Source organism: Mesocricetus auratus, unplaced genomic scaffold, assembly GCF_017639785.1.
Source record: "Mesocricetus auratus isolate SY011 unplaced genomic scaffold, BCM_Maur_2.0 Super-Scaffold_4256, whole genome shotgun sequence".
NCBI lineage: Eukaryota > Metazoa > Chordata > Mammalia > Rodentia > Cricetidae > Mesocricetus > Mesocricetus auratus.
In genome coordinates this window covers 120,704,375-120,716,987 of record NW_024429182.1, presented here as the reverse complement: position 1 = coordinate 120,716,987, position 12,613 = coordinate 120,704,375, and the positions used below count along the sequence as shown (strand labels likewise).

Below are 12,613 nucleotides of genomic sequence, written 5' to 3'. Positions count from 1 at the left end.
CTCATGGTGCTTCTGTGAACCTCTACAGAGAGCAAACAAGAAGCACTCCCCTTGGCTCCTGCCTCTAAGCAGTTACAGATTTATTAGAGAAATGAGACTGTCTGTGGGAGGCAGTCACCGGAAAAGATGGCCATGTGTGATGAAGCATGGGAGGCCAGAAACTGTACAAATTAGAGTGTCCCAAAGAAAACCACAAAAATGTCACAGTGAGGGGATTAAACTGTTCCTCCCCTACCCCCAGTATAAAGAATCTAAGCCACTCTGGAGATAATAAGAGTAGAGTATGGGCAATGGGAAGTTATAGGAGAGAGGACACCAAGAGGAATAGAGTAACAGGGACCAAGACAGAGAAAATAGAAGCAGACTCCACCCAGGAGATGAACATGAACCAAACAACCTCTTCTGCATCAAGCTCGGGGGCTGCCCGTGAAGTCTGCTTGCAGTTCAAGTACTGTCATCAGCTAAGAGCATACTTGGTCTTCTCGGAGTGTCTGCTTAGCCTTCTTGAAAATGCTGACAGAGAGCAGTCCTCAGAAGATGATGGCAAGATGTCCATGGGCACGAAGGTTACTGAGGTGTGAAGATCCGCATATGGGAGCCATCTGACGAACAATTTTTCCTATTTCTGGCCTCACTGACTCCTTGTGTCTATTTGGGCGAGTTTTGATGGCTCAACAAAACTTCTAGAGAGTTCCTGCTGCCCCCAGGACTTCTTTCTGGGAATGTGAGGAGGCTAATGACCTATTTACTTCCTGGTTCCATTTATGAAAGTCAGAGAGTGGTAACTTTATTTCCAAAACACCTGCACTGTTTCCTAATGAGATTATTTGATAGGATAATGTCACACTTGGTTACAGCTCTTTGGAGAGGCTGAGGATAATGCCAGAGGTTGGAAGAAATGGATTCCTGGCTCTACTATGCACCAACTAGGTGACCTGAAGCAAGTGACTTAACCTCTTTGGCCTCAAACAGTTCAGATAAGATTATTGCTAAGGTCCGTTTCGATCCAAATATTTTATGAGCCTAAGAAGACAATTTGTAAGAGAAAACACTACAGGGTTTAATCAGATGGGCCAGAGGTTAGAATTTCCAGTTCTGAGCCTTAATAGTTCTATAGCTGTGGGAAAGTTATTTAATGGCTCTAAGCCTCAGTTTTTCATATATATATATATGTATATATATTGCATATTATATATGTATACACACATATATACATATATGTATATATATGGAAATAAAAGTACTTACAATGAAATGAAGTGATTGGAAACATGCCAGATATATTTGCTGCACACTGGTTGCTTTACTTTTACCCTTATCTCTGATAACCAAGAAAACCAACTAACTATACAAAGTAAGTCTTTTCTCCTTCCCTCCTCTTCTATCTAATGCCATTTCTTAAGTATCTCTGGAAATCCAAGTCCAGAGTTAGGCTCTGGTGTTGCTTGGGTGAACATGGTTTATCAGGTCTCAGGTTGCTTGGTTCCAGAAGTATGTAGGATGCTTTGTGAAGGAGTTATCATTTTGGCCAAGGCACCACCCAGTGTGTGTGTGTGTGTGTGTGTGTGTGTGTGTGTGTGTGTGAGTGTGTGTGTATATGTGCGTGGGTGGGTGCATATATGGTGTGTGTGTGTGTGTGTAGGGGTGTATGTATGGTGTGTGTGTGTGTAGGGGTGTATGTATGGTGTGTGTGTGCATGTGTGGGTGCATGTATGGGGTGTGTGTGTGTGTGTGTGTGTGTGTGTGTGTATGGTGTGATGGATGGATGGATGGATGGATGGATAGACAGGACAGCCTTAGGTTTACTTCCTTAGGTCTCTCACTAGCCCAGGGATGCCTCTAGAAGCATATGCCACACAACTGACTTTTTCACATGGATGCTAGGGATCAAACCCAGGTCCTGTGCTTGCACAGCAAACACTTCACCCATGACTTGTCTCCTTAGCCCCACGATAAAATGATCTTAATTATAACTAACTTGTGTGTTTTTCTCAAGGCCTTTGGAGGCTACATATCAGGACTATCCGCCTAATGAATCTGGGAGCTACACAGACTTTCAGGTCCCTGAAGCAGACGATGGAACCCATGGATCCTCTATTTTATTTGCAAAATTCCCCATTGTTCTCAGAAGGGTAACTCAGGGGTTCACAGAATTCCTCTCTTGGCTTCACAGCTCTGTCTCTGTCTGACCCTGCCTACCAGGTATAGCCTTGAACTCCTGGAAAGGCAAATGAGTGGATATTTGTGCTTACCAGAAGTTGACAGGCATCACAAGAAACTTGTAACCCTACCCGAGCTGAGCCACAGAACCCGAGTCACAGGCTGAGCTAGCCATTTCACTTGTATATGACATCTGAGCCACTGGCAGTCACTAGCTCACCTCTGTGGAGCAGTGACCTATGCAGCCACCTGGACCAAGCCTGGGAGTGTTTGCTTTTTTCTAGTGGCAGCCTGGACCATCTGCCCGTCCATAGGTTGAGTGCTGGGGCAAGCAGGTCTTGTTTTCAGAGAGGAGCATTAAGCATAAGGGTTAGAGGTTTTTTATTTGTTTGCTTTCTACTAAAAAATACATTGCTACCTTGTTTGATGCAAAAGAGTTGAATGAGGGGGGGTGTCAAGAAATCACAATTATGCTGAATATAACCATGGCTCTACCTTCAGTTATTTGTTCATGTATTGCATGTCCATGTGTGCATGTAAGTATGTACCCTTGGGTGCATGTGAATGTATGCATGCTTGTTTGTTGAGGCCAGAGGTCTATGTCAAGTGTCTTCCTTTATTGCTTTCCAGCTTATATTTTGAAACAGGGTCTCTCGATGAAAGTGGAGTGACTGGTTTTGCTAAACTGAAAGATTAGCAAGTTCCAAGTATCCCTATGTCTCTTCCTTCGCAGCTCTTGGATTAAGGGTGCACACCATTGGGTCTGGCTTTTATGTGGGTGCTGGGAATCAAACTTGGTTCCTTGTGCTTTCATGTGAACCCTTTACTGACTGAGTCATCTCTTTAGCTCTGTTTCTTGTCTTAAACTGGACAATAATTTTATCTAGGATATAAGTCTTTCTTCTCCTCCTCCTCCTCCTCCTCCTCCCACTACTACTACTACTACTACTACTACTACTACTACTACTACTACTACTACTACTATTCTCTCATATATTACAACCTGACCGCTGTTTTCTCTCCCTCCCCTCCCCCCAGCTTCTCCTTCCCATCTTTCCTCTCCCCCAGATACATGTCCCCTCCATCACAGCTCATAAAAGAGCAGGCCTCCCAGTGACAGCCACGAAACACAGAATAATATGCGACAATAAGACTAGGCAAATCACATCAAGGTTGGACCACACAACCCAGTAGGAGGAAAAGGGTCCCACAAGCAGGCAAAAGAGTCAGTGACCACCCTCACTCCCTATGTTAGGAATCCTACAAGAACACCAAGCTACTCCGCCATAACATATATGCAGAGGACCTGGGTCACACCCCTACAGGTTCCCTGATACCTGCGAGCTCCCATTAGTCCCAGTCAACTGATTCTGTGGGCCGTGCTCTCTTGGTGTTCCTGATGCTTCTGGTTCTTCCAACCCTTCCTGCCCCTCCTCCTCTGGGCTTTTCAAGTTCCATCTAATGTTTGACTCTGTGCCTGCTCCCTTCGGTTGCTGGATGAAGTTCCTCTGGTCTCTTTGATGACCATTCTGCAGAACACTTTGCAGGCAGGACAAACTATAGTTTAAGGGTTTCGGGGCTGGGTTGATATCCCAGTTCCTCCACTCGAGGCCTTGTCTGGTCACAGAAGATGACTGACTCAGGGACTTTCTCCCCCCACCCCTCCTGACCGTTCTCATCCTTTCTTCCTTTTCTTCTTCTCTGCGATCCTCTAGGATAGCGTGCATTTGCCTTGCTTGAATTTAGATGTGAAGGTGCTTATCCTCTCCTATTGAAGAGCAGAAGGAGATGGGGAGGCAGAAAAGAGGCCCAACCCAGCAGACAATACCCCTGGTGCTGGGAACCCCCCTCCCCAAACCAGCAGCAAAGTCCCCATTTTGTCATGGAAGCCACTGGCAACAAAGACCTCATTTGGGCATGGGGATTTGCACTGTGAGGACAGTTGCTCTCTCCCAGGGCAATGGTTCTTGTTTTCCTGTGAAAATTCATGCTGCCAAAATTGATAGTTTTTCACAGCTTGCCTGACAGGTACAATTGTCGCCTGGAACAGAATAAAGAGACAATGCAAAGTAGCTCCTCTAAGCTGCCTTTAATTGGCTCTTCAAGTCACTTTCCTGAGATGGATTAATCACACTGAGACACAGTATGTCAGTGCAGCTCATAAAACCTGCTTTCCCCTGTCATTTTCCAGGGCCAAGAGGTATGTGGTGTCACTTTTGGTCCTTATGTAAAGTCCTGTTATAGGATTTTACAGAGACTGGTCGATGGGCCACACCCATCCCGGCTTTGGCACTGTAAGTCCAGTGGACAGGTGTGAACAAATTCCAGAGGTAGGTTTAAGTGCATATGAAATTCTTTCTGCTTGTGGAAGTATGACAGGACCCTCCCTCTCCTCAAACCACTATACTGCTGGCAGGAGGTTGTATTATGCAAACTCTTGCCTGGAGCTCTGCAGAGATTCCTATTAAAATTCTATTTCCTATTTAAGGACACTTCTGTGTGAGTATTGATCACTGGACCAGGGCCATTTCAGTGCCGAAAAGCCTTCCAACTGCGCCCGGCTGTCCTTTCCCAAAGCGAATACGCACATTTGAAGAAAGTCATTGGCTGTGGCAGTTTTAATTTTTGGTGTAAAGCTCAGTTACTTGGAAGGAAAAAAACCACGGAGGCTCAGCATCCATGAAGAATTTAAGGCCAAAATCAAATCAAATCAAATCAAATGTGCACAAGTTAATCTTAAACACTTGATGGTATGCAAATTTACACCCCTGTTCATGTAAATCACTATAATGAGAATTGGTTCGGAACAGCCAGATGAGAGCAGCGTTTCTCCATTTACTTCCTAGTTTGAGAGTGTGAGAGACCGACAGAGATTTGCATGACTTTCCCAGGACTTCTTTCTCTTGGCAGGACAGCTGTAGGGTTGGGTGAGAGGAGGGAAAGGGTGAAGGGTGGCAGGGAGGGGCATCTGAGCTTGATGGTCTGCTCATACCTGTGGCTTCTGCAAGGCTTCAGTTTACTCCTCTGGCTGAGACATCATGACAAGTTCTTGTGGTATAGAGGAAGACAGTGGCTGTGTGCTGGATGGTGGTGGCTACTTACTGGCTGTCCTTTACTGGTCACCTGCAGCTTCTTGATGAATGGATCTTTTCAACTTGGCTGCTTCCTGTCGAGAGGGAAGATAGTCTCTACAGTGATGCTGGCAACAGAGTAGAGTCTAATACAATGCAGTGTAGACACTCATTGGCATGTTTCATTAGCTAGAAACAGATCTTGCCCACACTCAAAAAGTACTGCATAGAATTGGAGTGGGAAGCTATCATACCATTTCTTTATTGCATGTTTGTGTATGAATGTGGGCACATGTATATATAGTCCTGTGTGTGTGTGTTAGCAGGTGCACGTGAGTATGGAAACCAGAGGCCAAACTTGGGTGGTGTTCGTCAGGAGCTGTCCAATTCCTCGTTGTGACAAAGTCTATGATGGGGGGTTGGTTAAGATGGTTGCCCAGTGAACTCTACAGAACTGCCTATCTCTGCCTCCTTAGAGCTGAGATTACAAGTATGCATCACCATGCTCAGCTTTTAAAAAAATATTTTAAAACGTGTGTTCAACGGTCAAACTCAAGTCTCCCTGCTTGTACAGCAAATCCTTCGCCACCGTGGCTGTCTCCCTGACCCTATCATACCATGCTATTTGTACCCAGTGTCCTCAAATGGTTAAGCAGTGTTAACTCTCACCTTGGTAGCATATCTAAAGATCACTGAGCCCTGCTCTTTTTGCCTTTCAAGTATCCCTACTTGTTTTTAGCTACTTTGTCCCCTTCTATATGGAGTGATGCCTTTTGTTAAGCTATGTTGACAGAAGATGGGGTTTTAATGTCAGACACTTCTCTGATATTATTCATAACCAAATTTATTTGTATGGATGGGTCATCACTGTTCAGGGCTCACACTGGATCATCTTGTGTTTAAGAAAGGGCATGGGTGTCTAGAGAAATCAAATCACACTTGAATTGGATGTGTGACACAGACTAAGAAGGGGATGAGGGACTCTCTATTTCTTGGATCTTGGCCATGGATAGCAGGAAGGTTGTGAGCTAGTGTGGGGGTTTTGACTCTGAACTACTGTAAAGACACACAGATCTGTGAAAGCATTTGCTGTCATATGGCAGAAGGGAAATCCAGAGTGTCAGATATGGTCCCCAGGTCACGGGCTTCTCAGGAAAGCTCTATCAGAAGTTTTAATTAGTTGTTTAGTTAGTACAGCATCAGAATCACTGAGGGTGGGAACTGAATTTTTCACCTTGACCATCAGATGCCAACTCAATGCTTGAAATAATAACTACTAGTATGCCTGACCTTGGGATACAGGTTTTTTTCATGTAGTGCTCACTTATACCTCTACAACCTTTTTTTTTCCATTTTTGCTTCAGCACTGAGAAACCGAGGCACATAGAATTTATATAACTTGTTACATGTTTTGAGTAGAACTGGAAGCACCTAGAAGTAAACTGAAGTTATGATCCTAGCCTAGAAATATTATTCTTGGCTGCTGTGCTACAGAGCTTCTCACACTTCTAACACTGTAGAACTGACTAACACATATATATATGTGGAGCCATGACTGAATGGACCTGCCACAGGCCAGAGTGTAGCCTTATCCTCATAGCTCTTTCCCAGTGAACCCATGCCCCTGTCCAGGCTGGTGTTGGGTTCCTGTAACCCTGGCTAGCAATCTCTCATCCTTTGCTGAGGAAGAGGGAAGCATCTGGATAGACGGCCCTGATGGCTGATATCTCTATTCCTCCTCCATTTCACTCTGGGCAGCCTGGCCTGAGAAGCCCTTGTCTCCAGCTTGTTTGTGATCTGATACTTCTTCTTGGGGGCTCAAAAGCTGTGAGCCCCTGTGCTGGCTAAGCTGCAAGATCTGATGGACATTCCACGCCTGTCAGCACTGTAGGCCTGGCTCCTGATGAGACTGGCTTGGAGGGAGGTTTTTCTTGGCTTTCCCTGAAGAAGTCTGTCAGGTGTCCATAACAGCGAAGTCCTGAGTAGATGCTGAGTAGAGCTGGCCTTCTGCCTCATAGGGCCAAGGGTATGGTGACCTTTGAGATGCCTCTTGCTGACAAGACTGTGAGCATTGGCCTATATATACAACCTAGCTCAGAGGTGGGACTTTCCACTTTCACCGGCAGCCACTGAAACCCAATGTATGTGTCTACTGCTATGCTGGGCATTATGAACATAGAGGTCTCCAATGGACTCAGGGTCTCGTGATGGAGTACCCACACCAACCAAGAATCATAACATATAATTACCACTTTGTTATTTGCATGTGTTCTCTAGAGACATATGAAAAGGAACATTTAAATCTTCCAGTTGGTACAGTGATATTAGGTTAGTAAGATGCCAAAGAGAGAAGGCCTGGTTGAGCGAGGGATACAGTCAGTTCAACTCCTACATGGTGGCACCATGAAGTAGTCTAAAAATAGCAGTGAGCATGCAGAAGGTGTTCAGTGATCTGGTTGTGGTGGATGTGCTATGATGTCTCCGCTTTCTTGCTGTTAAATTCTGAGTTTGCTTTCTTTCCAAAGGGCAAAGTGTTGTTCCTCCTATAACCCCTGCAAGTAGGCTTCCCTTCAATTCCTCATACAGACCTCCAGCTCTCTGAGACCACCCAAGCAAGGCCGAGTAAGTTTGCCCTGTTTGGAATCTGCAACAATGCACAAACCATGTGGTCACAGGAGGTCATAGTGATATTGTGCCACTTCCTCCACCCAGACCACATTGCTCAGAAATTTCCCACCCACTCATCACCTTCCACTTGTGGTATTGACTCTGTATCTCAGTGTTGTGCATTTGTATATTCAACCAAACATAAACCGAAACCTTTCGAAAATTATATCTCCATCGACCACGTGTAGACTCTCCGTGTCATCACCCTTTAAATAACATAGTAACAACTCTTTCTCTTGTGTTAGCTGATTCAAGTAATCTCGAGATGATTTAAGGTCTGTGTGAAGATGTGCACAAGGCACACAGTATCCCAGGTCGGTTACGAAGATCTTGAGTGTCATTGACTTGGAACCTGTAGGATGTTCTGGAAAAAACCCTCTGGGTACTACTCTTAATACGCTCATCATAATTGAGGTAGATTTTATTGGCTTCATGGCAGTAGCAATAACAGTAGCAACATATTTATATATCACCAGGCACTGTGCTGAGAACATTGTGGTTGTTTCTCCCATTAGTGCTCTCAGCACCTTGTGAGCTAGACACTGTCACCCTCGCACTAACAGATGAGAAAGTTGGGTCACCGAGAACTTCGTTTGCTTCTAGCGGACAAGAAAACAAGAGTTTGAACACAGACACTCTGGATTTAGAGAGGAGAGACCAGCTCAGAAGGAATTCTGCTTTCACTGTCCCCTTCCACAGAGGGGACCTGCATTCATGAACATCGAAGTCCCTGTCTTCTCCGAGGAGTCTGCCCTCATGGCCTCACCAGGGCATGTTCCTGTGAACCTACACTGCTCTCCAGTCCCAGCCAAGCAACCCTGTTAGGCCATTTGAGAGTTTAAATCCCCTGAGAATTTTCCTGCCTGATGCTTTTCCACATTCAGCCTTTCCACTCAATGAAAATCTGGAAAGGGCCTTGGGGGATGTCCATCTCTAGAGTCTCTTTTCAGCCTGGTCCTGCAGCCGATTAGGCCCAAATAAACACACAAAGACTTTACCCCGTGAGTCATTTCAGCAGCCCTCATTTCTAATCTTTAACATTCATTCTGGGAATTAATATATCAGAAAACAGGTTTGTTGAGTAAAATATATATGGAGGCTAGGGATAAAATAAAATACACCTTTCAAGGGGGAAATCTTCAGGCCTGGAAAGATGGTGCTCTTTCTCTCTCTCTCTCCCTCCCTCCCTCCCTCCCTCCCTCCCTCCCTCTCTCTCTCTCTCTCTCTCTCTCTCTCTCTCTCTCTCTCTCTCTCTCTCTCTCTCTCTCTCTCTCTATTTCTCCGTCTCTCTGTCTGTGTACACACAGGTACATCTTTAAGATAGGTTGAGATAAAACCTATCTAAGTTTCAGGAATTCATTCAAGTTGCAATGAACTTTCCTCCATGGAGAGGGGACTTTGAGAGAACAGAAAAGAACAGAAACTACCTCCTGCTGTCACCTATTGGCTATGTGGTCTGGGGCGAGTGAGCACTGCTCTTTCTCCTCATCTCAATAAACTTCTGAACTTGAAGTCTGTCTTGGGTCATTCAGTCCTGGATTTTCTCTTGCTATGTTTTGAACATACCTCTTCCGGGCCACAATGGGCATTATTGTTGAGAATCAGCCTTGTAAGTTTCTGTCTGGAAGAGTTCGGTGCAGGTCTTCCTTTGTGTCTCTGGTGTTACCCAATGGCCATGTTTCTAGCCTTTGAGACCAAACCATCCTCCACATGCCTTTGCTGGGTTTTTGTGGGTACCCATGTGCCTCTAGAAGCTGGGCATATTTGAGCAATCTGGGGTTCTCCTCTGTTGGAGCTAGGACAGTCCCTTTGCTGCTGTCTAGGATGCTAACACCCAGTTTTGATGACACAGACCTCCTCAATGCTGGGTACCACACTGATCCTCTTCTCAGATGAGATCTTCATCCAGCTTCACTTCCTCTTGTTAACAGAGACAACACTCACCCCCCTTCAAATGTGATGATTTTGGATTGGAGCAACACTTTGGGACTATAGGGCCATGCTGACAACCTGGTCTCACCTCTAGACAACCCTCAAGCCTTTTTCATATTCAATACCAGTTCACTGAGTTGTCCAACTTCAGTTTTTCACTATTGATGTTGAGGGCCCACGGGAGAAGCTTCCACCTGGCTCTGCACTGTTTCATCGTGTAGGACCTGCTTTATCACTCAAGGCTGCTGACATCTACTTGGAGCCCAACTGTGTCATCTGATGTATTTCTACCTTTCTCAACTGGTGTCATAAGAAAACTGATAAGTCTGTAACATTTTCCTTCAAGTCATTGATAAAAATGATGGGTAGAAAAACCCATGAAGTTTCCTTTCCTGACACGGTTAGAAAACATATTCTACTCCAGTGAAATGTATTAATTACTAAAATTTGAGCATTAGCATGCTGCCAGCTAATTGAGTTATATAGGCCTATATGCATTATTTCATTTTATTAGCAAGATACAAGAATCTCATGCCTGATTTTATGGGATAAGAAAGCATTTGTTCAGCAAAGAATTGATTTTATCCAAATAAAGATTTGACCCTTGTTTCCAGCTCCTAGGAGATAAGCTCAGCGCTCTTAGAATGTTCTGTCTATAAGAGGGTCTGTTTACCTCAGATTCTGGGCCTGGCCAAACTGTTTATGCAAATAGTGGGATTTATGTTAGGGTCTTGGGTCATGTGAAGTATCAGCTTGATTTCTGGAGGTGCTGGAGGCTAAGGCCAGCTTTATCTACATGATCAATGCCCAGGAAAACCCTTGGCCTTCAGATGTGGGCAAACTTCCTTGGTTAGTTTGAAAGAGAGAGAAAGAGAGAGAGAGAGAGAGAGAGAGAGAGAGAGAGAGAGAGAGAGAGAGAATGTGTGTGTGTGTGTGTGTGTGTGTGTGTGTGTGTGTGTTGAATGTGGTGGTAGGGACAAATGCTGGCTAAACGAGTCCCTGAATAGACACTGCTAGCTCAAACCCACTCTCAGCTTTCTTTTTTGACTCTTATCCTTTTACTGTGCTCTATCAGCCCCATGAATCTTCTCATGAATCTTGGGGATCTGGCAAAGTGAGTCATCCCTGCATGCATGGCAGGCAGTACCCTGACTCTGTAGGAAGGTGCAAAAGGTCCTTTAAGAGACAGGCTCCGCCCACTCCCACTCTCTTTTTCATACTGTTCCTCTGAAGAGGCAGGCAGGTCTTTGTGCCCCCCTCAACTTTCTCCCTTCCCTTCCCTATTCTCTTGCTTTCCCCCAATAAAACTTCCCACAAAGCTCTGTCTCTATGGCATGGTTTGCCCCTCTCGGCAGTGGGGCTTCCAGACAATGTGCCCCCCCAATTGAATCAGCAGGTGGTTTTAGGGACTTCAGAATCTCTGGAGAGCATTGCCTCTTTCTTTGAATCCAGATAGCAGTTCTTTTTGGGCTTCCTCTAGGATTATCTGTCTGTGTCCCCTAACGTCCTTGAGAATGCAGGCAAGGAGGCAGCTTCTTCAAAGACCTGCCCAAGAGAGGGGGTGCCCTTTCTTTTCATGGCTGCCCTATGTGTTTCAATGGTACTTACTTCAGTCTACTTCTGGATAAGATGCTATACCCAGGAGGATTGAGTTTAGCTCCTGCCTTTAGGAAAATCCTCACTTGGATGCAAAGAGCAGAAGAGCATACTACCCCAGTGCTAGCACTTTAACCTAAATGGATGGGAGGCCTTTGCAATTAAAGCCACTAAAACCCCTTTCCTTCCCTTCCCTCCCCTTCCCTTCCCTTCCCTTCCCTCTCTTCCCCTCCCCTGCCCTCCCCAACCCCACAAATAAGACTGACCTTGATTTCACACAAGGCTTAGGTTGGCCTTGAACTTATGATCCTCTTCCTTCCTTAGTTGAGAGTATTGCAGTGCAACAGGATACTTGGCAATTATCATGGAAATTTCTGAAGGGCAAGAACGATAACAATTCACCCTTGAATTTAGACTTTGGCCATGCCTGACCCCTGACTCAGAACTGACACTCAGGCCAAGTAGGACCTGCAAACCTACACAGTTGTGCCACAGAGCACTTGGGCAGCCACAGGCTAGATGCCTGGGGTGCTCTTGAGAGTTCCCAGCTCTGCAGGAAGTGTCACCTGGGAGGGCATGTGTGTATGTGCGTGCGTGCGTGCGTGCGTGCGTGCGTGCGTGCGTGCGTGCGTGCGTGTGTGTGTGTGTGTGTGTGTGTGTGTGTGTGTCCCCCACCATGGTACGGTCTTTTTGGTCTCTTGCTCTGAAGAATGCTTGCTTGCTCCAGGAGGCTGAATTGTGTTAGTGTTTGCAAGCTTGGTTGTTTGTGGCCAGGCATAAACTCCCAAACTCTATGCTCCTGACACCTAATATCTCTTTCCCTTGGTTTCCTCATCTGCAAAACAAAGGTAGTCATAATAAAACTTACCTCTCCACAGTTACTGTGGAAATGAAAGAATTATGTAAAAGACTTGATCCATAAAAACGTCCAGGGTAGTTATTTTCCTTCTCAGCAAGAGCTTCTGTTCCCTAAGCCTGGGACCTCAGGGGGCCCTGGGCTTCTGTGCCCTGAACTGCCACAGTTGTGCAAGCACTCTTGGGTCTCCTGTTACAACCAGGAGCCGGCAACAGACCAAAATAAGTGTGTGCGTAGGGTGAGGTGGGGGTTGGGGTGGGGCGGGCGGGTGAACCTCTGCAGGGAGTCTGACCAGGTCAGCTGGGAATGCCTGTCAACCATCCAGGGTGGC

At 45.7% G+C, this 12,613-nt stretch overlaps 1 long non-coding RNA gene across 1 annotated transcript; it reads right to left on the bottom strand.

The window, feature by feature from the left end:
• Positions 1 to 4,209: 4,209 nt before the first annotated feature.
• LOC110342353 lies at positions 4,210 to 12,441 on the bottom strand. Its single transcript, XR_002384395.2, has 3 exons — positions 12,295 to 12,441; positions 11,693 to 11,800; positions 4,210 to 5,326 (listed from the first exon to the last, which is right to left on the bottom strand). It is a non-coding gene; the product is annotated as an uncharacterized LOC110342353 (long non-coding RNA).
• Positions 12,442 to 12,613: the final 172 nt, after the last annotated feature.